The sequence below is a fragment of the Triticum urartu genome, chromosome 6 (genome assembly GCF_003073215.2).
Source record: "Triticum urartu cultivar G1812 chromosome 6, Tu2.1, whole genome shotgun sequence".
In the NCBI taxonomy this organism is placed as follows: Eukaryota; Viridiplantae; Streptophyta; class Magnoliopsida; order Poales; family Poaceae; genus Triticum; species Triticum urartu.
In genome coordinates, this window is record NC_053027.1 from 573,176,480 (window position 1) to 573,201,518 (window position 25,039).

General features: G+C 45.7%; 2 pseudogenes; both read right to left on the minus strand.

Moving 5' to 3' along the window:
* The window catches only part of LOC125517091, a 31,692-nt pseudogene extending 20,699 nt beyond the window's left edge, over positions 1-10,993 (minus strand).
* A 32-nt stretch (positions 10,994-11,025) lies between these two features.
* LOC125517092 lies at positions 11,026-16,088 on the minus strand (annotated as a pseudogene).
* Positions 16,089-25,039: the final 8,951 nt, after the last annotated feature.

The window sequence follows — 25,039 nt, forward strand, 5'->3', positions numbered from 1 at the left end:
CTTGATTCTTGGCGCATGGGCCTCTTGGGGCTGGTGCCCTTGGCCCATATAGGCCAAGGCGCACCCCCTACAGCCCATGTGTCCCCCCGGGGCAGGTGGCCCCACCCGGTGGACTCTCCGGGACCCTTCGGGTGGTCCGTACAATACCGGTGACCCCGAAACTTGTCCCGATGGCCGAAATAGCACTTCCTATATATAATTCTTTACTCCGACCATTCCGGAACTCCTCGTGACATCCGGGATCTCATCCGGGACTCCGAACAACTTTCGGGTTACCTCATACTAATATCTCTATAACCCTAGCGTCACCAACCTTAAGTGTGTAGACCCTACGGGTTCGGGAGAAATGCAGACATGACCGAGATGACTCTCCTGTCAATAACCAACAGCGGGATCTGGATACCCATGTTGGCTCCCACATGTTCCACGATGATCTCATCGGATGAACCACGATGTCAAGGATTCAATCAATCCCGTATACAATTCCCTTTGTCTAGCGGTACGATACTTGCCCGAGATTCGATCGTCGGTATCCCGATACCTTGTTCAATCTCGTTACCGGCAAGTCTCTTTACTCGTTCCGTAACACATCATCCCGTGATCAACTCCTTGCTCACATTGTGCACATTATGATGATGTCCTACCGAGTGGTCCCAGAGATACCTCTCCATTTACACGGAGTGACAAATCCCAGTCTCGATTCATGCCAACCCAACAGACACTTTCGAAGATACCTGTAGTGTACCTTTATAGCCACCCAGTTACATTGTGACGTTTGGCACACCCAAAGCACTCCTACGGTATCCGGGAGTTGCACAATCTCATGGTCTAAGGAAATGATACTTGACATTAGAAAAGCTTTAGCATACGAACTACATGATCTTGTGCTAGGCTTAGGATTGGGTCTTGTCCATCACATCATTCTCCTAATGATGTGATCCCGTTATCAACGACATCCAATGTCCATGGTCAGGAAATCATGACCATCTATTGATCAACGAGCTAGTCAACTAGAGGCTTACTAGGGACATGGTGTTGTCTATGTATCCACACATGTATCTGAGTTTCCTATCAATACAATTCTAGCATGGATAATAAACGATTATCACGAACAAGGAAATATAATAATAATCAATTTATTATTGCCTCTAGGGCATATTTCCAACATTAATCTCCCGGATGACGCGGTCATTGACAGAATCCTTCAGTCGCTTCCACCGAGCTACAAGAGATTTGTGATGTACTTCAATATGCAGGGGATGGAAAAGACCATTCCCGAGGTATATTCAATGTTGAAATCAGCGGAGGTGGAGATCAAAAAGGAACATCAAGTGTTGATGGTGAATAAAACCACTAAGTTCAAGAAAGGCAAGGGTAAGAAGAACTTCAAGAAGGACGGCAAGGGAGTTGCCGCGTCTGGTAAGCCAGTTGCCGGGAAGAAGCCAAAGAATGGACCCAAGCATGAGACTGAGTGCTTTTATTGCAAGGGAAGTGGTCACTAGAAGCGGAACTGACCCAAGTACTTAGCGGACAAGAAGGCCGGCAACACCAAAGGTATATGTGATATACATGTCATTGATGTGTACCTTACCAGCACTCGTAGTAGCTCCTGGGTATTTGATACCGGTGAAGTTGCTCATATTTGTAACTCAAAGCAGGAGCTGCGGAATAAGCGGAGACCGGCGAAGGACGAGGTGACGATGCGCGTCGGGAATGGTTCCAAGGTCGATGTGATCGTCGTCGGCACGCTACCTTTGCATTTACCTACGGGACTAGTTTTAAACCTCAATAATTGTTATTTAGTGCCAGCTTTGAGCATGAACATTGTATCAGGATCTCGTTTAATTAAAGATGGCTACTCATTTAAATCCAAGAATAATGGTTGTTCTATTTATATGAGAGATATGTTTTATGGTCATGCCCCGCTGGTGAATGGTTTATTCTTAATGAATCTCGAGCGTAATGTTACACATATTCATAGTGTGAATACCAAAAGATGTAAGGTTGATAATGATAGTCCCACATATTTGTGGCACTGCCGCCTTGGTCACATAGGTGCCAAACGCATGAAGAAGCTCCATGCAGATGGACTTTTGGAGTCTCTTGATTACGAATCATTTGACACGTGCGAACCATGCCTCATGGTTAAAATGTCCAAGAATCCGTTCTCCGGAACAATGGAGCAAGCAACCAACTTATTGGAAATCATACATACTGATGTGTGCGGTCCAATGAGCGTTGAGGCTCGCGGTGGCTATCGTTATGTTCTCACTCTCACTGATGACTTGAGTAGATATGGGTATGTCTACTTAATGAAACACAAGTCTGAGACCTTTGAAAAGTTCAAGGAATTTCAGAGTGAGGTTGAGAATCAATGTGACAGGAAAATCAAGTTCCTACGATCAGATCGTGGTAGGGAATATTTGAGTCACGAATTTGGCACACACTTAAGGAAATGTGGAATAGTTTCACAACTCACGCCACCTGGAACACCTCAGCGAAATGGTGTGTCCGAACGTCGTAATGGCACTTTATTTGATATGTTGCGATCTATGATGTCTTTTACCGATCCACCGCTCTCATTTTGGGGCTATGCTTTAGAGACTGCCGCATTCACTTTAAATAGGGCTCCGTCGAAATCCGTTGAGACGACACCATATGAATTATGGTTTGGGAAGAAACCTAAGCTGTCGTTTATAAAATTTTGGGGATGCGATGCTTATGTCAAGAAACTTCAACCTGAAAAGCTCGAACCCAAGTCGGAAAAATGCGTCTTCATAGGATACCCTAAAGAAACTATTGGGTATACTTTCTACCTCAGATCCGAAGGCAAGATCTTTGTTGCCAAGAATGGATCCTTTCTAGAGAAAGAGTTTCTCTCGAAAGAAGTAAGTGGGAGGAAATTAGAGCTTGATGAAGTACTGCGTCTTGAAGTAGAGAGTAGCGCAGCTCGGGAAAATGTTCCTGTGGTGCCTGCACCTACTAGAGAGGAAGTTAATGATATTGATCAAGATACTTCGGATCAATCTCCTACTGAACTTCGTAGGTCCACAAGGACACGTTCCGCACCAGAGTGGTACGGCAACCCTGTCTTGGAAATCATGTTGTTAGACAACGGTGAACCTTCGAACTATGAAGAAGCAATGGCGGGCCCAGATTCTGAAAAATGGCTAGAAGCCATGAAATCCGAGATAGAATCCATGTATGAAAACGAAGTATGGACTTTGAGTGACTTGCCCGATGATCGGCGAGCCATAGAAAATAAATGGATCTTTAAGAAGAAGACAGACGCGGATGGTAATGTGACCATCTATAAGGCTCGACTTGTCGCTAAGGGTTATCGACAAGTTCAACGGGTTGACTACGATGAGACTTTCTCACCCGTAGCAAAGTTGAAGTCCGTCCGAATCATGTTAGCAGTTGCCGCATTCTATGATTATGAGATATGGCAAATGGACGTCAAAACGGCATTCCTTAACGGCTTTCTTAAGGAAGAATTGTATATGATGCAGCCGGAAGGTTTTGTCGATCCTAAGAATGCTAACAAGGTGTGCAAGCTCCAACGCTCAATCTATGGGCTGGTGCAAGCATCTTGGAGTTGGAACATTCGATTTGATGAGATGATCAAAGCGTTTGGGTTTACACAGACTTATGGAGAAGCCTGTGTTTACAAGAAAGTGAGTGGGAGCTCTGTAGCATTTCTCATATTATATGTGGATGACATACTGTTGATGGGAAATGATATAGTATTCTTGGAAAGCATAAAGGCCTACTTGAACAAGTGTTTTCCAATGAAGGACCTTGGAGAAGCTGCTTATATATTAGGCATCAAGATCTATAGAGATAGATCGAGACGCCTCATTGGTCTTTCACAAAGTACATACCTTGACAAGATATTGAAGAAGTTCAATATGGATCAGTCCAAGAAGGGGTTCTTGCCTGTATTGCAAGGTGTGCGATTGAGCACGGCTCAATGCCCGACCACGGCAGAAGATAGAGAAAAGATGAGTGTCGTCCCCTATGCCTCGTCCATAGGGTCTATTATGTATGCCATGCTGTGTACCAGACCTAATGTAAACCTTGCCGTAAGTTTGGTAGGAAGGTACCAAAGTAATCCCGGCATGGAACACTAGACAGCGGTCAAGAACATCCTGAAGTACCTGAAGAGGACTAAGGATATGTTTCTCGTTTATGGAGGTGACGAAGAGCTTGTCGTAAAGGGTTAGGTCGATGCTAGCTTCGACACAGATATGGATGACTCTAAGTCACAAACCGGATACGTGTATATTTTGAATGGTGGGGCAGTAAGCTGGTGCAGTTGCAAGCAAAGCGTTGTGGCGGGATCTACATGTGTAGCGGAATACATGGCGGCCTCGGAGGCAGCACAAGAAGCAATCTGGGTGAAGGAGTTCATTACCGACCTAGGAGTCATACCCAATGCGTCGGGCCCGATGACTCTCTTCTGTGACAACACTGGAGCTATTGCCCTTACCAAGGAGCCCAGGTTTCACAGGAAGACCAGGCATATCAAGCGTCGCTTCAACTCCATTCGTGGAAGTGTTCAAAATGGAGACATAGATATTTGTAAAGTACATATGGACCTGAATGTAGCAGATCCGTTGACTAAACCTCTCCCTAGAGCAAAACATGATCAACACCAGAACTCTATGGATGTTCGATTCATCACAATGTAACTAGATTATTGACTCTAGTGCAAGTGGGAGACTGTTGGAAATATGCCCTAGATGCAATAATAAAATGATTATTATATTTCCTTGTTCATGATAATTGTCTATTATTCATGCTATAATTGTGTTATGCGGAAATCGTAATACATGTGTGAATACATAGACCACAACACGTCCCTAGTGAGCCTCTAGTTGACTAGCTCGTTGATCAACTTATAGTCATGGTTTCCTGACTATGGACATTGGATGTCATTGATAACGGGATCACATCATTAGGAGAATGATGTGATGGACAAGACCCAATCCTAAGCATAGCACAAAGATCGTGTAGTTCATTTGCTAGAGCTTTTCCAATGTCAAGTATCATTTCCTTAGACCATGAGATTTTGCAACTCCCGAATACCGTAGGAGTGCTTTGGGTGTGCCAAACGTCACAATGTAACTGGGTGGCTATAAAGGTGCACTACGGGTATCTCCGAAAGTGTCTGTTGGGTTGGCACGAATCGAGACTGGGATTTGTCACTCCGTATGACGGAGAGGTATCTCTGGGCCCACGCGGTAATGCATCATCATGAGCTCAATGTGACCAAGTGTCTGGTCACGGGATCATGCATAATGGTACGAGTAAAGTGACTTGCCGGTAACGAGATTGAACGAGGTATTGGGATACCGACGGTCGAGTCTCGGGCAAGTAACGTACCGATTGACAAAGGGAATTGTATACGGGGTTACTTGAATCCTCGACATCGTGGTTCATCCGATGAGATCATCGAGGACCATGTGGGAGCCAACATGGGTATCCAGATCCCGCTGTTGGTTATTGACCGGAGAGTCATCTTGGTCATGTCTGCATGTCTCCCGAACCCGTAGGGTCTAGACACTTAAGGTTCGGTGACGCTAGGGTTGTAGAGATATTAGTATGCAGTAACCCGAAAGTTGTTCGGAGTCCCGGATGAGATCCCAGATGTCACGAGGAGTTCCGGAATGGTCTGGAGGTAAAGATTTATATATAGGAAGTCAAGTTTCGGCCATCGGGAGAGTTTCGGGGGTAATCGGTATTGTACCGGGACCACCGGAAGGGTCCCGGGGGTCCACCGGGTGGGGCCACCTATCCCGGAGGGCCCCATGGGCTGAAGTGGGAGGGGAACCAGCCCCTGGTGGGCTGGTGCGCCCCCCTTGGGCCTTCCCCTGCGCCTAGGGTTGGAAACCCTAGGGGTGGGAGGCGCCCCACTTGGCTTGGGGGGCAAGCCACCCCCCTTGGCCGCCGCCCCCCTTGGAGATTGGATCTCCTAGGGCCGGCGCGCCCAGGTGGCCTATATATAGTGGGGGGGAGGGAGGGCAGCCGCACCCTAGCCCCTGGCGCCTCCCTCTCCCTCTCGCTGAGCTTGGCGAAGCCCTGCCTAGATCCCCGCTGCATCCACCGCCACGCCATCGTGCTGCTGGATCTCCATCAACCTGTCCTTCCCCCTTGCTGGATCAAGAAGGAGGAGACATCTTCCCCAACCATACATGTGTTGAACGCGGAGGTGCCGTCCGTTCAGCGCTCGGTCATCGGTGATTTGGATCACGACGAGTACGACTCCATCAACCCCGTTCTCTTGAACGCTTCCGCTCGCGATCTACAAGGGTATGTAGATGCACTCCTTTCCCTCTCGTTGCTAGAAGACTCCATAGATTGATCTTGGTGATGTGTAGAAAATTTTAAATTCTGCAACGATCGCCAACACCACGACTGCATGATCCTGGTGAAGAGACGGAAGGACTTGGCATTCCTACGAAGTGGTTGACATTGCTCTGCTGATGAAGGGGTCGTGTTCTAGCCATAGTTGTATGCCTTGACTGGAAAATGCTTGCATCTGTAGGTTGCTTTTTTCGTCTACCGCAAGTGAAAAAGGCTAAACATAGTAACTAAATTGTGTAAGGGTAAGTAGAATTGCTACTCCCTCCGTCTAGGTGTGTAAGTCATCTTACGAAAACCAAATAATCCCAAAACACTTAGGCGCGGTGCGTTAACTTCTACCTCGTTTCTTGTTTCTTGACATATCAACCAATAAGAGATGAGGGGTGTGCATGTTTTTAATGACTAGAGACTACCAAAAACGACATGCAGTGGCTAGTTCATTGCATGCAATGCTACTAATTAGCAAATAAACATTAAGGTCTCTCGTTTTCCCCTCCTCCTTGGTCACGGTGCACAACCGAAGATGACTTACTCACCTAGACGGATGGAGTAATGACGTTGGTTACTTTGCAATGTTATAAACAAAAAGAAAGTACTCTTTGAGCTATTAAGTGTGACATGTTTTGTTGACAGTTTTAGCTATTCAATATATCTTGGCGTTCTATTATGATATCTCAAAACAAATACATAGAATTGCAGCAAAAGGAATAGTTCATCTTAATATCGCTTCTACCTACCTTTTATTACCACCACTAGTTGGTGATGCTGAAGGAAATATGCCCTAGAAGCAATAATAAAGTTATTATTTATTTCCTTATATCATGATAAATGTTTATTATTCATGCTATAATTATATTAACCGGAAACATAATACATGTGTGAATACATAGACAAACAATATGTCACTAGTATGCCTCTACTAGACTAGCTCGTTAATCAAAGATGGTTATGTTTCCTAACCATAGACATGAGTTGTCATTTGATTAGCGGGATCACATCATTAGAAGAATGATGTGATTGACATGACCCATTCCGTTAGCTTAGCACACGATCGTTTAGTATCTTGCTATTGCTTTCTTCATGACTTATACATGTTCCTATGACTATGAGATTATGCAACTCCCGTTTACCGGAGGAACACTTTATGTGCTACCAAATGTCACAACGTAACTGGGTGATTATAAAGGTGCTCTACATGTGTCTCCAAAGGTACATGTTGGGTTGGCGTATTTTGAGATTAGGATTTGTCACTCCAATTGTCGGAGAGGTATCTCAGGGCCCTCTCGGTAATGCACATCACCTAAGCCTTGCAAGCATTGCAACTAATAAGTTAGTTGCGGGATGATGTATTATGGAACGAGTAAAGAGACTTGTCGGTAACGAGATTGAACTAGGTATTAAGATACCGACGATCGAATCTCGGGCAAGTAACATACCGATGACAAAGGGAACAACGTATGTTGTTATGCGGTCCGACCGATAAAGATCTTCGTAGAATATGTGGGAGCCAATATGAGCATCCAGGTTCCGCTATTGGTTATTGACCGGAGACGTCTCTCGGTCATGTCTACATTGTTCTCGAACCTGTAGGGTCCGCACGCTTAACGTTACGATGACAGGTTCATTATGAGTTTATATGTTTTGATGTACCGAAGCTTGTTCAGATTCCCGGATGTGATCACGGACATGACGAGGAGTCTCGAAATTGTCAAGACATAAAGATTGATATATTGGACGACTATATTCGGACACCGAAAGTGTTCCGGGTGATTTCGGAGAAAACCGGAGTGCCGTAGGGTTACCGGAACCCCCCCGGGAGAAGTAATGGGCCTTATGGGCCTTAGTGGAGAGAGAGAGGGGCGGCCAGGGTGGGCCGCGCTTCCCCTCCCCCTCTGGTCCAAATTGGACCAGGAGAGGGGGGCGGCGCCCCCCTTTCCTTCTCCCTCTCCCCCTTCCTTTCCCCCTCCTAGTAGGAGTAGGAAAGATGGGAGGAGTCCTACTCCTACTAGGAGGAGGACTCCTCCTCCTGGCGCACCCTGCAAGGGCCGGCCAGCCTCCCCCCTTGCTCCTTTATATACGGGGGCAGGGGGGCACCCTAGAGACACAACAATTGATCATTGATCTCTTAGCCGTGTGCGGTGCCCCCCTCCACCATAATCCTCGATAATATTGTAGCGGTGCTTAGGCGAAGCCCTGCGACTGTGGAACATCAAGATCGTCACCACACCGTCGTGCTGACAGAACTCTTCCCCGACATTCTGCTGGATCAGAGTCCGGGGATCGTCATCGAGCTGAACGTGTGCTAGAACTCGGAGGTGCCGTAGTTTCGGTGCTTGATCGGTCGGGCCGTGAAGACGTATGACTACATCAACCGCGTTGTTATAACGCTTCCGCTTTCGGTCTACGAGGGTACGTGGACAACACTCTCCCCTCTCGTTGCTATGCATCACCATGATCTTGCGTGTGCGTAGGATTTTTTTTGAAATTACTACGTTCCCCAACAGATGCATTGCTAGTAAAATTGATGACTTTAGTTTGCTCTTCACAATTTCTACAACTGATATCATGCATTCATCTTTGCTTGGCACGTTTTATTCCTCTCAAGAATAGCCAGGAAATGATGTATTAATTTTTCATACTTGGGGAGGTGCACGTTCAAACCCTCGTGCACATCACTCTTCTACAACAACATTAAATTCAGTATCCTTCTGATTGATTTCTTGAAATCTGCTTTGCGTTTCTATTGATTAGCTCTTGCTTTAGGTAGTGATGAGAATTGTTCCCGTATGGAGATGGAACCAAGGGTTTAAGTGACAAAGATGCTCAAAATCATCAATGAATGAAGATTTATCTCTAGGAAAAGGTCAAGTGACCTTTGTTAGTGTTGGAAGAATGACCCTGCATTGAAACTGAGGAAAATAAGCATCTTTCCAAGAGTTTATCTGCAATGAAATATTGCAGCAATACAATTAGGCCGAGCTGTACAAATTTAACAAGACAACCATCAACAACTCATCTACTTGATTTGGTCATTCAGCTAGTAAGGCTTCTGCATTGAAATACAAGTTCAAGTAAACACAATATCCCAGTACATATACAAGAACCTTAATTACTAAATTGGGTTTACTAAAGCAACTGTGCATAACTACCACGTATTAGGAGTATACCTATAGATATAAGAACAGATAATACACACATACTCCCTCGTACAAAAAAATATAGGACTTTTTTGTAGGCTAAACTAGTCTACAAAAACGTTATTTTGATGCAGAGGGAGTAGAAAATGAAGGATTCTCTCACCTTACAAAATATTTCCTCCTTGAGATCATATTCTCTGGCACACCCCATCGTAGCTGAAATATCAGACACTTTAACTTGAGAAAAACAAACAAAATCAAAGGAAAACAATGATTGAAGTTATATGGCATTCACATTTTTTGTTAAATAAAGCAGCTTAAGTACCTGGAATCTGAGAGTTATGATAAAGCGAAGTGCTTTGCTGAGCACCAGGAATCTGTTGTCCAGGTGGAGTCATGGGCTCAGGTTCACGTGCCTTGAATGGCGGATATAATAGACCTGTTTGCCTAGCAACCTGCTGATTATTCCATCTTGTAAGCTGACCAGGCTGCATCTTGGAGACATCAGCTTGTTGTGCTCCAAGCATTTGGTACCTTTGCATGCCCATCTCTTGTTGGTTGGCTCTCAAAATTTGATTCAACCTTGTCATATGCGCCCGTCGCACTCCTATGGCACTATCATTTTCGCCAAGTAGGTGATTTGTTGAGAATTTGGACGAATAAGCGGCTTCAACAAACGGCGGTATGTTCGTGCGCGGATTTTTGGAGGCCGAGGTCCACGGAGCTTTGTATTTTGAAAATATCAAAAAGCATATTTAGAAGTTTCAAAAATCTGAAAAAAAATCCATGGAAACATATATGTATTCCGCAACAACGTGTTAAATTTCTTTTAAAAATGTTGTGATTTGTAGGCTGTACAAAAAAAATTCCAGCCCAACAACAAAAATAAAAGGCCCGTTTGAAAATGTGAATTTGCCTTTTTTTGTATGCCACATGTTAAAGTATAATGCCGTGAAATTTTGCACATGCGTATGTGTGTTCACAAATAAATTCAAAAATATTTGCACTCTGGAAAAATGAAATTTGAAAACGAGCTCCCTGGAGCTCAGCTTCCGTTCGCATCTTCCATGGTATGTTCTTCCTTCCTCGCCTTCTCGAGAGATTACTTGTGTACTGATCCTACCGCTATTGAATTTCTATACCTATATTCTGGAAAAAAGACAGATCTTCGTGAAGACCTCCTATTTTTTAATAAGATCAGACATTTCCACATTGATATGAAATGACATTGAGGAAAATAATACTGAGTTGAGCGTCTAGGCTGTAATACCAGACGTGGTGTCCTCTAGTCATGCATTATGTTTGCTATAGCCAAGGGTTGATGCGGACAAGGATTAATGATCTAAGAGAGCTTGAAGAAGAAAAAGGGACAAAAAGATAGATATTTCCCTTCACGCGGGCCCAACAACGTGCACACGACTAACGAACAAGGAAACGCCATGCCGGTGGCCCAAGCACAGGCTACACAAACTTAGAAGGACCTGCATCCCTGAAATGCTACAGAAGGGCTCTGTCTAACTTACGTGTTACACCAACTTAGACAACATAGAAGTGAGAAGCAGCCAAAGATCCACTGTCGAGTATGATTGAAAACTCGCTTCATTTTGTTCACAATATTAGATCCACCCTGCTGCTGCAGGGAGGATTTGCAGTCCAACTTTGTGCCGATTTTCCCATGTGGTACAATGTCACTCATGCTGAGGAAAGACCAAATTGAATTAGCAGGGCTGCGTATCACAGGAGGTGATGAAGATCTTATCTGAGGATACATATCAAACAAGCACGAAACTGTGTAGAAGTGATTGCAACAATTCATGAACTGTGACTGAGCTCAGCATGTGGTACAGTCACCGCATCCATTAGGCGGTCGATGGGCTTCTTAGTCACCGGTGTTCCGTCTCCACCTCGCGCCTGAACCTCTCCATGACCAGCTTCTATGTCTTCCTGAAGTGATGAGGCTGGTGTTATTGGTTCAGTAGGAGTGACTTGGTTAGAACCATTTGCTTTTTGTGGTCGTGGTGGTGGTGTTGCCGTGTTGCCATTCATCAAGAAGGCAGTTATGCTGTCAACGTCCATTGAGATCATGGGCACTGGAGCACGGGGTGATGCTACCACTGGATTTGCAATTGGTGAGGGGCTCAAGGACTCGAGCATACTGGAGGACCAAGACTGCAATGATCCAGGTGAAGAGAAGGAAGGACTTGGCATTCCGAGCAAGTGGGTTGACATTGTTCTGCTCATGAGGTGGTGGTGTTCTACTGTCTTCTTTCTATAATTGGTCTCTAAGTGGTACTCTCCTGGTGTATGGACTATCACCTGCTTCAAGGTATCCTGCTTTAGCCATAGTTGTTTGCCCTGACTGCAAAATGCTTGCATCTGCAGGTTTCTTTTGTTGTCTACTGCAAGTGAAAAAGGCTAAACACAGTAAATAAATTCTGTAAGGGTAAGCAGAATTGCTAATGAAGCTGGTTACTTTACAATTTTATCAACAAAAAGGAAGTATTGTTTGAGCTATTAAGGATGACATGTTTTGTTGACAGTTTTAGCTATTCAATATATCTTAGCGTTCTATTTCGACATCTCAAAAAAATACATAGAATTGCAGCCAAAGGAAGACACTAGTAGAAAATAGGGCTTTGGTCACAGCTCAATCTACACATTAGTCCCGGTTGCATTATGAACCGGGACTAATGTGAGCATTAGTCCTGGTTCGAGGGGCTAAAGGCATTAGTTCCGGTTCAAATGAGACCTTTAGTCCCGGTTTGAGACACGAACCAGGACTAAAGGGTGCGATGCCCTTTAGACCCGGTTCGTATCTCAAACCAGGTCTAAAGATTAGACCTTTAGTCCCGGTTTGAGATACGAACTGGGACTAAAGGGTGCGATTCCCTTTAGCGGTTCGTGTCTCAAACCGGGACTAAAGGGGTTCGTGTCTCAAACTCTACCCCCCCGGGTGTATCGCCATTTCAGTTTTGAAAAAAAAGAAAATGATAAAAACTTCAAAAAATAAAATCCTTCGAGATGTAGTTATATTACTACATCTACTAGTTAGGAAAATTAAAAAAAATAAATTTGGACATGTTTTGCAAAAAAAATGTTATGAAAAAGTAAAACGGCTATAACTTTTGCATACGATGTCGAAAAAAAACTTATAATATATCAAAATGTTCAGCACGAAAATCCACATACGAATTTGACCGCCGTGGGCCGTTTTGCCAATTTTTAGAATCCTCAAATTCTAAAAGGAGAAAAATTTATGCTCAAATTTCAGTTTTTTTGAATTTTGGTTAAATCTGGTCAAACTATGGTCAAACTACTTATTCAAGAAGTATTTGTGTTACTAAATAATTATTCAAGAATATTAGTGTTACTAAATAATTATTTCAGTTTTTTTAATTTTGGTCAAATCTGGTCAAACTGTGGTGAAAGTACTTATTCAAGAAATATTAGTGTTACTAAATAATTATTGTTTTTTAGAATAATAGTTTCAAAATCAAACAGTGCAACATGTGACTTCATGCTCAAGCTAAACTCCTAAGGGTTATTAGGATTGACATCTTACTATTGTCAGAAAAACAACAAGTGCAGACTTGGAAACTAGGGGGAATAGAACTCGTAGGTTATGCGTGCTCAGGCTGGAGTAGTGACGGGATGGGTGACCGGCCGGGAAGTTAGATGATTTGGAATGATGAGGGGTGATTAGAGAATAGAGATTATAGATTAAATTGAGCAGAGGGGTGATTAGAGAATAGAGATTATAGATTAAATTAGAGAATAGAGATTATGGATTAAATTGGTGTTACCAACTGGGACTAAAGGTGGAGCTCCAGATAGCGGCCACGTGGAGGGCCTTTAGTCGGGACTAAAGGGGGGGGAGCTTTAGTCCCGACCCTTTAGTCCCGGTTCCAAATCCGAGACTAAAGGCCCTCTAGAACCGGGACTAAAGGCCCGTTTTCTACTAGTGAGAGTTGATCTTAATATCGCTTTTACCAACCTTTTATTACCACCACTGGTTGGGGATGCATTGCCAGTAAAATTGATGACTTTAGTCTGCTCTTCACAATTCTGCAACTGATATCCTGTATTCATCCTGGCTTGGCAAGTTTTATTCCTCTCAAGAAGAGGCAGGAAATGATGTATGTATTTTTCATACTTGGGGAGATCCTCCTTCAAACCCTCGTGCACATCACTCTTCTGCAGCAACATTAAATTCAGTATCCTTCTGATTGATTTCTTGAAATCTGCTTTGCATTTGTATTGATTAGCTTTTGTTTCAGATAGTGATGAGAATTGTTCCTGTATGGAGATAGAACCAAGGGTTTAAGTGACAGAGATGCGCAAAATCATCATTGAATGAGGATTTATCTCTAGGAAAAGGACAAGTGACCTCTGTTAGTGCTGGAAGAATGACTCTACGATCCAGTTCCAAAAACTGAGGAAAATAAGCATCTTTCCAAGACTTGATCTGCAATGAAATATCGCAGCAATACAATTAGGCCGACCTATACAAATTTTACAAAAAACCATCAACAACTCATCAACTTGATTTGGTCATTCAGCTAGTAAGGCTTCTGCATTGAAATACAAGTTTGAGTAAACACAATATCCCATTACATATACAAGAACCTTAATTACTAAATTGGGTTTACTAAAGCAACTGTGCATAACTACCACATATTAGGAATATACCTATAGATATAAGAACAAATAATACACATATAGTCCCTCGTACCAAAAATATAGGACCTTTTTGTAGGCTAAACCAGCCTACAAAAAACGTCTTATATTTTGATGCAGAGCTAGTATAAAATGAAGGATTCTCTCACCTTACAAAATAATTCCTCCTTGAGATCATATTCTCAGACACTGCAACATGAGAAAAACCAACAAAGTCAAAGGAAAACAATGATTGAAGTTTTATGGCATTCACATTTTTTGTTAAATAAAGCAGCTGAAGTACCTGGAATCTGGGAGTTCTGACAAAGCAAATTGCTTTGTGGAGCACCGGGAATCTGTTGTACAGGTGGAGTCATGGGCTCAGTTCACATGCCTTGAATGGCGTATATAATAGACCTGTTTGCCTAGCACCCTGCTGATTATTCCATCTTGTAAGCCAACCAGGCTGCATCTTGGAGACATCAGCTTGTTGTGCTCCAAGCATTTGGTACCTTTGCATGCCCATCTCTTGTTGGTTGGCTCTCAAAATTTGATTCAACCTTGTCATATGCGCCTGTCGCACTCCTATATCACTATCATTTTCGCCAAGTAGGTGATTTGTTGAGAATTTGGACGAATAAGTGGCTTCAACAAATGGCGGTATGTTCGTGTGCGGTTTTTTGGAGGCTGAGGTCCACGAAGCTTTGTATTTTGAAAATATCAAAAAGCATATTTAGAAGTTTCAAAAATATGAAAAAAATCGAAGGAAACATAGTTGTATTCCGCAAGAACGTGTTAAATTTCTTTTAAAAATGTTGTGATTTGTAGGCTGTAAAAAAATTTTTCCAGCCCAACAACAAAAATAAAAGGCCCGTTTGAAAATGTGAATTTGTCTTTTTTCTGTACGCCACATGTTAAAGTATAATGCTGTGAAATTTTGCACATGCGTAGTATACATGTGTATGTGTGTTCACAAATAAATTCAAAAATATTTGCACTCTGGAAAAATGAAATTTGAAAATGAGCTCCCTGGAGCTCAGCTTCCGTTCGCATCTTCCATGGTATGTTCTTCCTTCCTTGCCTTCTCTAGAGATTACTTGTGTACTGATCGTAACGCAATTGAATTTCTATACCTATATTCTGGAAAAAAGACAGATCTTGGTGAAGACATCCTATTTTTTTAATAAGATCGGACATTTCCACATTGATATGAAATGACATTGAGGAAAATAATACTGAGTTGAGCGTCTAGGCTCTAATACCAGATGTGGTGTCCTCTAGTCATGCCTTATGTTTTCTATAGCCAAGGGTTGATGCGGAGATGGATTAATGATCGGAGGGAGCTTGGGAAAAAAAGGGACAAAAATGTTGAGTATAATGTTTATTAGGAAAGACGAGATAGACTAGGATTTGTTCTGGCTTGTATTGTACTTCAAGTAGATGATTGTACTCATATATATATGCCCACGAGGCTCAAGCAATACATTAAAACTATTCCACCAATTCTCTCTCTCCCTTCTAACATGGTATCAGCCTAATCACGATCCAAACCCTAGCCGCCGCCGCTTCCGCACCCGCGCGCCGCCCCCGGGGCGGTCGGTCTCCATGACCGCCGCCATGGGCCACGCTGTCCGTACCTAGGGTTCGTCCGCCGGCCGTATTGGCTGGATGCCCTGAAGAGTCTTTTTTCCCGAGCCTCCTAACCTAGCAGCCGCCGCCGCCGCAGCCCGTCCACCCCCTTCGTCTTCGTCCAAGCACCAGCCCGTTGCCAGCGTCGCCGTCAACTACCCCGACCACTTTGTCTACTCCGACCACCGTTGGTGACGTTGGCCCCGCGTCGATGGACGCCGCAATCGTCGTCGAGTTCTTCTCTGCTGGCCCCTCCGACTTCTCCGACATGGTATACAGCTTGTGCAGGTCCCTCATCTACGCATGCCCGGGGCTGGCAACACCGATGCGTGCCTTCATCCACGACGTGTCCCCGGGCCTGGCAAGCCTGGTCGGCGCTTCGTCTTCGTCCATCTACGCATGCCCGGTGCTGGCAACACCGGTGCGTGCCTTCGTCCATGATGTGTCCCCGGGCTTGGCAAACCCGCCGCGATGCGTCGTCAACAACATTTTCTTCCCGACGCACCCCTACTTCGACACCACTGCGCCTATGCTAACTCGGTGCCCCCTTGCGCCCGCGGCTCCACGGCGACTTCCTCGACACCGGCCACCCCGACTCGACATCGACCCTGGCATTCTTCGCACGGCTACCTCGACCACGGCTCCACCACACACGCTCTCGCCTACCTCGACAAACGGCACAAAGGGCTACCGCCTTGCTTGAGCAACTTCGTCGGTTGCCACTCCAGCCACGACTCCGCGATGCGTCGACCGTTACGACTATGGGGGGTGTCCATCGACTTGCCTTTGGATTCTTTTTCAGTCTCACCTTCTGCGTCGCTACTGTTGTGACTGCGGGGGATGTTGAGTATAATGTTTATTAGGAAAGACGAGATAAACTAGGATTTGTTCTAGCTTGTCTTGTACTCCAAGTAGATGATTTTACTCATATATATATGCCCACGAGGCTGAAGCAATACATTAAACCTATTCCACCAATTCTTTCTCTCCCTTCTAACAAAAAAGATAGATATTTCCCTTCACGGGCCCAACAACGTGCACACGACTAACGAACAAGGAAACGCCATGCCGGTGGCCCAAGCACAGGCTACACAAACCAAATTTTGACAAAGAAAGGACCTGCATCCCTGAAACGCTACAAAAGGGCTCTGTCTAACTTACGTGTTGCACCAACTTAGCCAACACAGAAGTGGTTCGCCCATAAATTTGCGTGAAATTGAACTAAGGCTGGTCCTAATGGTAGTATCATAGCTAGTATCATGCATGCCAACTAGGCAATTTTGATGATGTGTCATAGCATTAAATGAAGAAAGAGAGGGTGTAGTATCATATCATGATACCGTATCATATTAAATGCTATGCTACTTTGTGTCATGCATGGCAATAAATAGAGTACTACATGATACTAATATATGATACTATGCATTAGGGAGGTAGTATCATACACTAGTATCATATGCATGATACTAGTATCACTCCCCATTACAACCAGCCTAACAGTGCTAATGCGGGCAGGGTCAGCTAAATTATTGGCCGTCGTCCAAACATGCGCCCAGTAAGAACAACTCCAACGCGGCGACCCAAACGGACGCGTGTTTTGTACGCTTTTCGTCCGTTCGGATCGGTCAGGTGGGGTGGACGGGTGCGTCCTATTTTCGATTTGGGTCGGCTGGTCCGTCCAATGAGAGGCAAACCAAAATTGCCCGCATCCAAAGAAAAATATAAATGATAAACATGTGGCTGGAATGAAAACTTAATAAAACATAATTAAACATAAACAGCCTGTCAACCATGGGTCAAAGTCCATATAAACATTAACTAAACACTAAAAAGAATTCGGGCACACACTGCCCTAGGCGTCCGCCTTGCCCTTGCTATCGTCGTTGCGGGCGGTGAGGTCGATGAAGAGGGGAGGCAGCCCAGCCCACCCGAAAGCCGCTTGATATGCCGCCAGGGCAGGCTCCTCCGGCGTCTACTGCTATGGTGACATTGTGGTGAGGTGGGCACGCTCCTCCTCCTCTTCCTCAAGGCGCAGTGCCTCCTCATTGTGGCGCAGCTCCTGCTCCTAGCACATTTGTCGCTCGATGTCGGCCTCCTCCTCGGCGAGCCAATGCGTCTTCCAGAGCTCAAGGTAGGCTACCTCCTCATTCGGTGTCGCGGCGTTGTGGACGAGAGCCGCTCACCCACTCACAGAACTGGCCGGTCCACGAGTAGGACTCCTCGGGCCAAGTGGGTGGCGGCTGCGACCACTTCCATGTGGGCGTGGGCTCGGGCTCGGGCTCCTCCTCTGGCTTGGCCTTGGGTTCGGCGAAGGGTGGCGGTGGCGGGACAAACAACGAAGCATGGACGGAATCCCCTGCCGCCGACAAGGCGAGTACCTGGTCAAGCCCATCCCAATGGGCGTCCTCCTCGAGCCGGCTTCCCCTCCAGCGCGCGCTCCAGGGCCTCCTCGAGGGCGTCTTGGTACGCCACCACCGCCTCCTCCTCTGGTGAAACCTCTAGGGGCGGCAGGGGAACGTCATGGTCGATGTGGACGCCGCAGCGCTCCTCATCGTGCTCTAGCGCAAACCAGCGCTCCCATTTGGGGGAGTCTGCCACGTAGGCACGCATCGCGCGCTACTCCGGCGTAAGGAGCTCGCGACGCCGGTGAACCTCCTCGGCGTGCACCCACGCCGTGCGCGGCACCGCTAGAATGGGGATTCGGTGCGGGTCTAGATGCCAGCCGCTTGGCAGGTTGACATCCAGATACTGTAGGGGCCAGCAGTACTGCCAGTGCCACTGTGCCTGATAGACTGGTATGTACAGCCACTCCCGCCCTTGCAGTGGTGAGTCGCGTCTGGCCGGCGGAGGAGGAAGCACGGGGGAAAAGCTCGCGCCGGAGCTAAACCTCCCCTTCCCCTTCCTGTTGAAGAAGCCGATGGCTAGTGGCTGGCTGGCTAGGGTTTTCTGGTCGCCGGTGAGGGAGCAAGTGTGGCCTGATGTGGACGGGGAGATGGAAGAAGATGAGGCCGGTCGGCCGCACACTTCCATTAAAAAGGACGACATGCATCCCTTCCACACACTGCTAGGCAGGCCCGAGGTACTGGCGTTAAATACGACCACTGCATTGGTTAGCCAGCCGACATGTGAGGCTGCAGCGGACATCGAGGGGACGCGCGGCGCGTCCGCTTCGTGTCCGCGCCGAGCCGCCGACCCAAACATGGGCCTGAAATGCATCAACGTGGACACGAAGCGGACACATTTTGAGTTTGTGTCGGCGTGTTGGGCTGGCGTTTTTATCTGTGGCGACCCAAACAAACATGGGCAGATGAAATGGGTCGCCTAGTTGGAGTTGCTCTAAGTGTTTTGAATATTGGCCGAATTTCGGCCATCTCGGATGGGCCCGGAAAATGCTGTTGTCGGCCTAATATTTAGGCCCAATTTGAGTTTGGCTGGCCCGATCCAACTTCTTTAGCCTTGCGTTACGTTTTCCTGAGTTCCCCAGCTCCTCTCCTGCGTGTCCGGCGGCGCCGCAGCGAACAGGGTAATCGCACCTGACGTGCCTTCTTTACTCGTCGCCGCCAGCCTCCCCCCCCCTCTGCACCCCCCCTCTGCAGGCTGCGGCTTAAGCCATCGACAAGTCCTTCCTCGACGCTGCACTTCTGCAGCCTCTGGCAAGCAGATAGGTAACTGCACGTCTTCTGTGTGAGAGATGTTTTTTTTAACTCTCCAAACTCCTTATTTATTCAGTGGTAAATAACAAAGAGTCTTTTACAATAAGAGGAACCAAGGCACTAGGGGTCTCATCAAACCATTTGCCAGGTGGAGAGAACCTAGCCAATTTTGCTAACTCATGAGCAACTAAATTTGCTTCATGGTGGCAGTGCTCGAACCGGACTTGAACTAAATCGCGTGACATGTAGTAACAGTCATCAATCACTGCTGCAGCCGGACCAGCAAATAAGCCACCATCTTGCATTGCTTGTATCACATCGCTATTATCTGAACTTATCACCAATCTTGAGCACCCAAAGCTTTGCGCCAGGTTGAGACCGAACCGAAGTGCAAGGGCTTCAGCCATGAAAACATCCATGCATTCACCTGCTACATTATTCCCTGCTGCCAAGAATTTCCCTGAGCTATCCCGAAGTACAGCACCCACCGTGCCATGTAGAGAGTCAGGGTCAAATCCCGCATCAACATTAAGTTTTACTGTCCCGGCAGGAGGACGCACCCAGGGGTGTCCCTGAATTTTTGCTTTTGGGTTAGAAGCTGCAATGAAGTTTGCTGCAAGGCCTCGAATTGATGAGACAATCTCAACCGGCTGTTTAGTCTGCTCCTTGTGAACAAGCTTCCTTCGCTCCCACCACAAATACCATGAGGCGATAGCCACAAGGACATTTGATTTCTCCTGTCCCAGCACCATTGTTTCACTAGTTGGAAGATCCAATAGATGTTCGAGAATAGCCTCACCTGCATGGTCGACAGCACATGCACGAGAAATCATTTCATCCAGTCCCAATTCTAACCAAACTTGTTTCGCTTTTGGGCATTGGAATAACATGTGTTTAATACTCTCGCGCCCTTCACAAGCCGGGCATTTCGTGTCCACTTTCATATGCCTATCAGCCAGTGTCATCTTGGATGGCAAGGTACCATGCAAAGATCGCCAGAGAAATACTTTTATCTTTGTTGGGCAAGGTAATTTCCACACAATATCCCAAATAGGATTTAGCTTTGCTGAGCTAGGTCCCTGTGCGTTTCCTCGAGCCTCATATTTAACTCTCCAAGTGACATGATAAGCTGACTTCACCGAGAATGTCCCTGTTTTTGTCAGATGCCATGAGATAAAGTCGTCCATTTCAAAAGCTGGTAGAGGTATCGACAGTATGCGTGGTACATCAATAGGCCAAAATGTCTGTTCGATTAACTGAACATCCCACTGTCCCGTCATTGGATCTATACGATCTGACACCGTGGATAATAGGTTTCCACCCCTAGGTGTGGCTGGTTTTCTGCTATTTGATTGAGGTACCCATGCATCTGACCAGATCTTTACCTTGTGACCATCACCTATTCTCCAAATATATCCCAGTTTCAACGTCTCCACCCCTTCCATAATACTTTGGCAAGTATATGAAGCTTTCTTCTTAAGTGTGGCATCGAGTAAATCACCTTCTGGATAATATTTTGCCCTAAGAATTCTTGCACATAGAGGGTTATCAATTAGTCTCCAAGCTTGTTTAGCCAACAACGCAAGGTTAAAGCAGTGTATGTCTCTAAATCCCATTCCTCCCTCCTTCTTCGGAACACACATTTTCCACCAGGCAAACCGGTGCATCCTCTTGTGAGTAGCCTCGTCACCCCACCAATATTGCGCTATCACATCTGTCATTCCTTTACAAACTTTTTTAGGAATTTTGAAAACCGACATAGCATATGATGGAATTGCCTGAGCCACTGATTTGAGCAACACCTCTTTCCCACCTGATGATAATACCTTTTCCTTCCAACCACTTATTTGCTAGATAATTCTATCAATTAAATATTGAAAGCAATATGTTCTGTCCAGGCCAATTGTAGCAGGCAGCCCCAAATACTTATCATTTAGGGATCCAGTCATAATGTTAAGGATGGTACAAACCTGAGCTTTTTGTTCCACTGATGTATTTGGGCTGAAGAATACGCTGGATTTCTCCACACTTACCTTCTGCCCGGATGCTCTGCATCACATACCCAGTACATACTTTAACCCTGAAGCATTCCGATCATTGGCTTTCATTAAAATTAGTGAATCATCCGCGAACATTAAGTTTGTAACTGCAGGAGCATCTTTACAGACTCTAACTCCTTCCAAATTGCCTGAATTTTCAGCATGTGACAATAGTGCTATTTGTCCTTCGGTACAGAGGAGGAAAAGATACGGGGACAAGGGGTCACCCTGCCGCAGCCCCCTTGATGGTTGAAAGTTGTCTGTCTCCTCAGAATTAACTCGGACGTAGTACTGAACTGAATTCACACACAACATCACGAGTTTTACCCAATTTGCATGGAAACCGAGTTTTTGGAGTATCGCTTCCAGAAATACCCACTCAACACGGTCATATGCTTTATGCATATCAAGCTTCACCGCACACCAACCTTCCTTACCAGACCGCTTGTTTTTATAGCATGGAGACTTTCATAGGCAAACAACACATTATCCGTAATCAATCTTCCCGGAACAAATGCGCTCTGGGTAGGGCTGATAATATCCTAAAGAAAAGGCTTCAAATGATTTTCGAGCAGCTTGGAAATAACTTTATACACCACGTTACAGAGACTAATTGGTCTGAACTGACTAACTCTCTCCGGTGACTGAACTTTTGGGATCATCACTATGGTGGTGTCATTCCATCCATGGGGCATGGTACAAGTGTTAATGGCATGCAGCACTTCCTCCACTAGGTCCTCACCGAGCATTGGCCAGAAGCGTTTGTAAAACACAGAGTGTAGCCCATCTGGTCCCAGCGCTTTGAAATCACCAATATCAAACAAAGCTTTTCTTACTTCCTCAGCAGTGTACGGGGCTGACAGTGAACTGTTCATTTCATGAGTGACCCTGGCCTGGACTCGCGAGAGAACATTTGTATCTGGAGCAGACACTTCAGAGGAGAAAAGATTAACAAAATAGCTAGAAATAAGTTGTTTTAGCTCATTCGGACCTTGACCCCAATTGCCATTATCATTCATTAACTTTTTAATCTGGTTTCTTTTTTTCCTTGCCATAGCCGCTTTATGGAAAAGGTTGTGTTTCTGTCACCATGAAGGAGCCAGTTCGCCCTACCCCGCTGCAGCCAGTAAAGTTCTTCTTGATCTAAGATGTTTTCGAGTAGGACCTAAACTTCCTTTTGACGTGAACGGGTTCCAGGATTTAGGGGCCCAGTGTTCAACCGTTCTAGCTCCCATTTTAGTTTTGATATCCACTTCTTGGGACCCTTCATAATGTTTTGGTCCCAGTCATGCAGATCCGCATGCACTGCGCGAGTACGATCGGCTAAAGATGGCCCAATTCCAGCCAGCTTTGCTCTCTCCCCAGCAGTTTTGACAATCTCCTCAACTGTCTCTTCTTGCAACCATTTAGCCTCAAATCTACGGCCTCCACTCCGTTTCTCAACAACTCTCCATCAAAGTGTTCAGTGTCAATCCAAATTGGCCTGTGGTCCGAATGGACGTGTTGTTCGTGGACTAACATAGCCAGGGGAAAATTTTCCATCCATGCTTCATTGCAAACTGCTCGATCCAGTCTCTCTCGGATTTCTCCCCTTCTCCACGTGTATTTGTCACCAGTATATTCTATATCTTTCAACCCACAGTCATACAAACAATCACTGAAAGCATGTATCATTGAATGTGGTCTAGGATTGCCACCTTCCTTCTCTGTTGCCTGCAAGATTTCATTAAAATCGCCCATCAAAAGCCATGCAGAATCAGTTTCACACTTCAACTCATGAAGGTATCGCCAAGACCGGTGCCTGTGTTCCCAACTAGGTTCTCCGTAGAAGCCTGTCAAACGCCAGCTAACAAGACTGCCTGACATGAAGACCACGTCGATAAAATGCTCAGACGAAAAGTTAATTACTATCTCACTGACCTTATTACAAAAAAGGGCTAAGCCCCCCGAGCGACCATTGCTTTCCACCACGTGAACTTCATCAAAACCCAGCTTAACACGGAGAGTCTCAGCTTTCGCCTTATCAAGATGGGCTCAGAGAGGAAGATCACATCCGCCCCCACCCGCTCTTGGAGTCCCAAGAGCTCATGAACTGCCGTGGACGAAGCTAAAGTTTTCATTGTGGTTGGCGGTCCTCCCTCTCGAAGGCCGCCAAATCATTGATTTGTGAATCACTCTCATCAGTACTTGTGTTACTGTCCACAGCTAGGCCATCTAGCCCTCTTAGTTTCTTCCTATTCACATTCTTTTGAGGAGTACCCGAAGGGGGGGAGATTTAGGACATCCCCTTGGAACTCATGCTCAAACATATTAACTTTCTTTGCTGATTCAGGGTGTTTATCCACCTTAGATCCTGTGGCTGGAACAAGGGCTTTATTTGGATCAGAGCTATCCTTCATTACCATTTCCATTGATACGACCGAGTTACTATTTGCTGCAATCCTCTTTCCGAGTATATTTTCTGAACCAGCTGTAGTTCTCACATCTTGGCTTTCTTTGGTTTGGGCTAGAACTTCATTCCTCCCTTCATTGCCCGCATTATGATTGAAAGCATAATTGTGCCGCCAAATAACTGGAGCAGCCCCATCATTGTTAATCTCACTAGCAGGATTTGGTGGAGCGTTGAAGCCATGCCCTCGCCCGGCACCTCTACCCCGGCCAGCAAACTCATCATCATCCTTTCTTGTCCGAGAACCTGTCCCACGACCACCACGGCCACCTCTACCACCTCTCCTTGAGGCAAGCAGGAAGCTTCCCCACTCAAATTTAGTTTCATCATATTCCCCTGAACCGCATTCCTCATGCCAATGGCCCAACAGGCCGCAAGCATTACAGAATGTTGGCAACTTCTCGAATTTTACCAAATACTTTTCAGTCTCACCTCCCTTTGTTATACCCACAGCACAGGTTAATTTTTTGTTTACATCCAGCTTCACTCTAATCCTTATAAATTCCCCCACAAACCCATTTGGCAGAGTTACCTGAACTTCTTGTACTTCTCCAATCCTTTTTGCTAGATTTTCCAGAGCGCTCTTACTTTTCAGGACCCCATCCGGCAACCTGTGGATCTGGCACCACGTTTCTAGCATGTCCAGTTTAACCTTTTCCGGGTTAGAAAACTCATCATATTCTGCCAAAAGTAGAGCCATCCCGTGGAAATGCCAAGGTCCCTGATGCATAGCCTTGTTCCAATCAGCCAGACAATTAAACTGGATCGAGAAAAGATTTGCATTAATTCTTCTCCATGTTACCGCCTGGGCTGGGTTCCAAGCTGCTTTCATATCCCCAGTCAGGGCACTCTGACTGAAGTTTTTCCTTGTCAGAAGTCGCGCTAGTGCTAACCACTTTGGCTTGATATCCTCAGCATCAATCTCATCCTCCCAGACTAGATCATCTATCTCGTCGTCTTGAAGATTCTATTTCTCCCGGAGTTTACTTGTGTCCTCCATGTCTTGCGTTCCTGATCCACTGTCCTCACCCATAGCCGCCATCTTGGCTAACACCCTAACCCTAGATCGCACGCGAAACTCCACCCAAACAAGTCACCCCGAGGTCA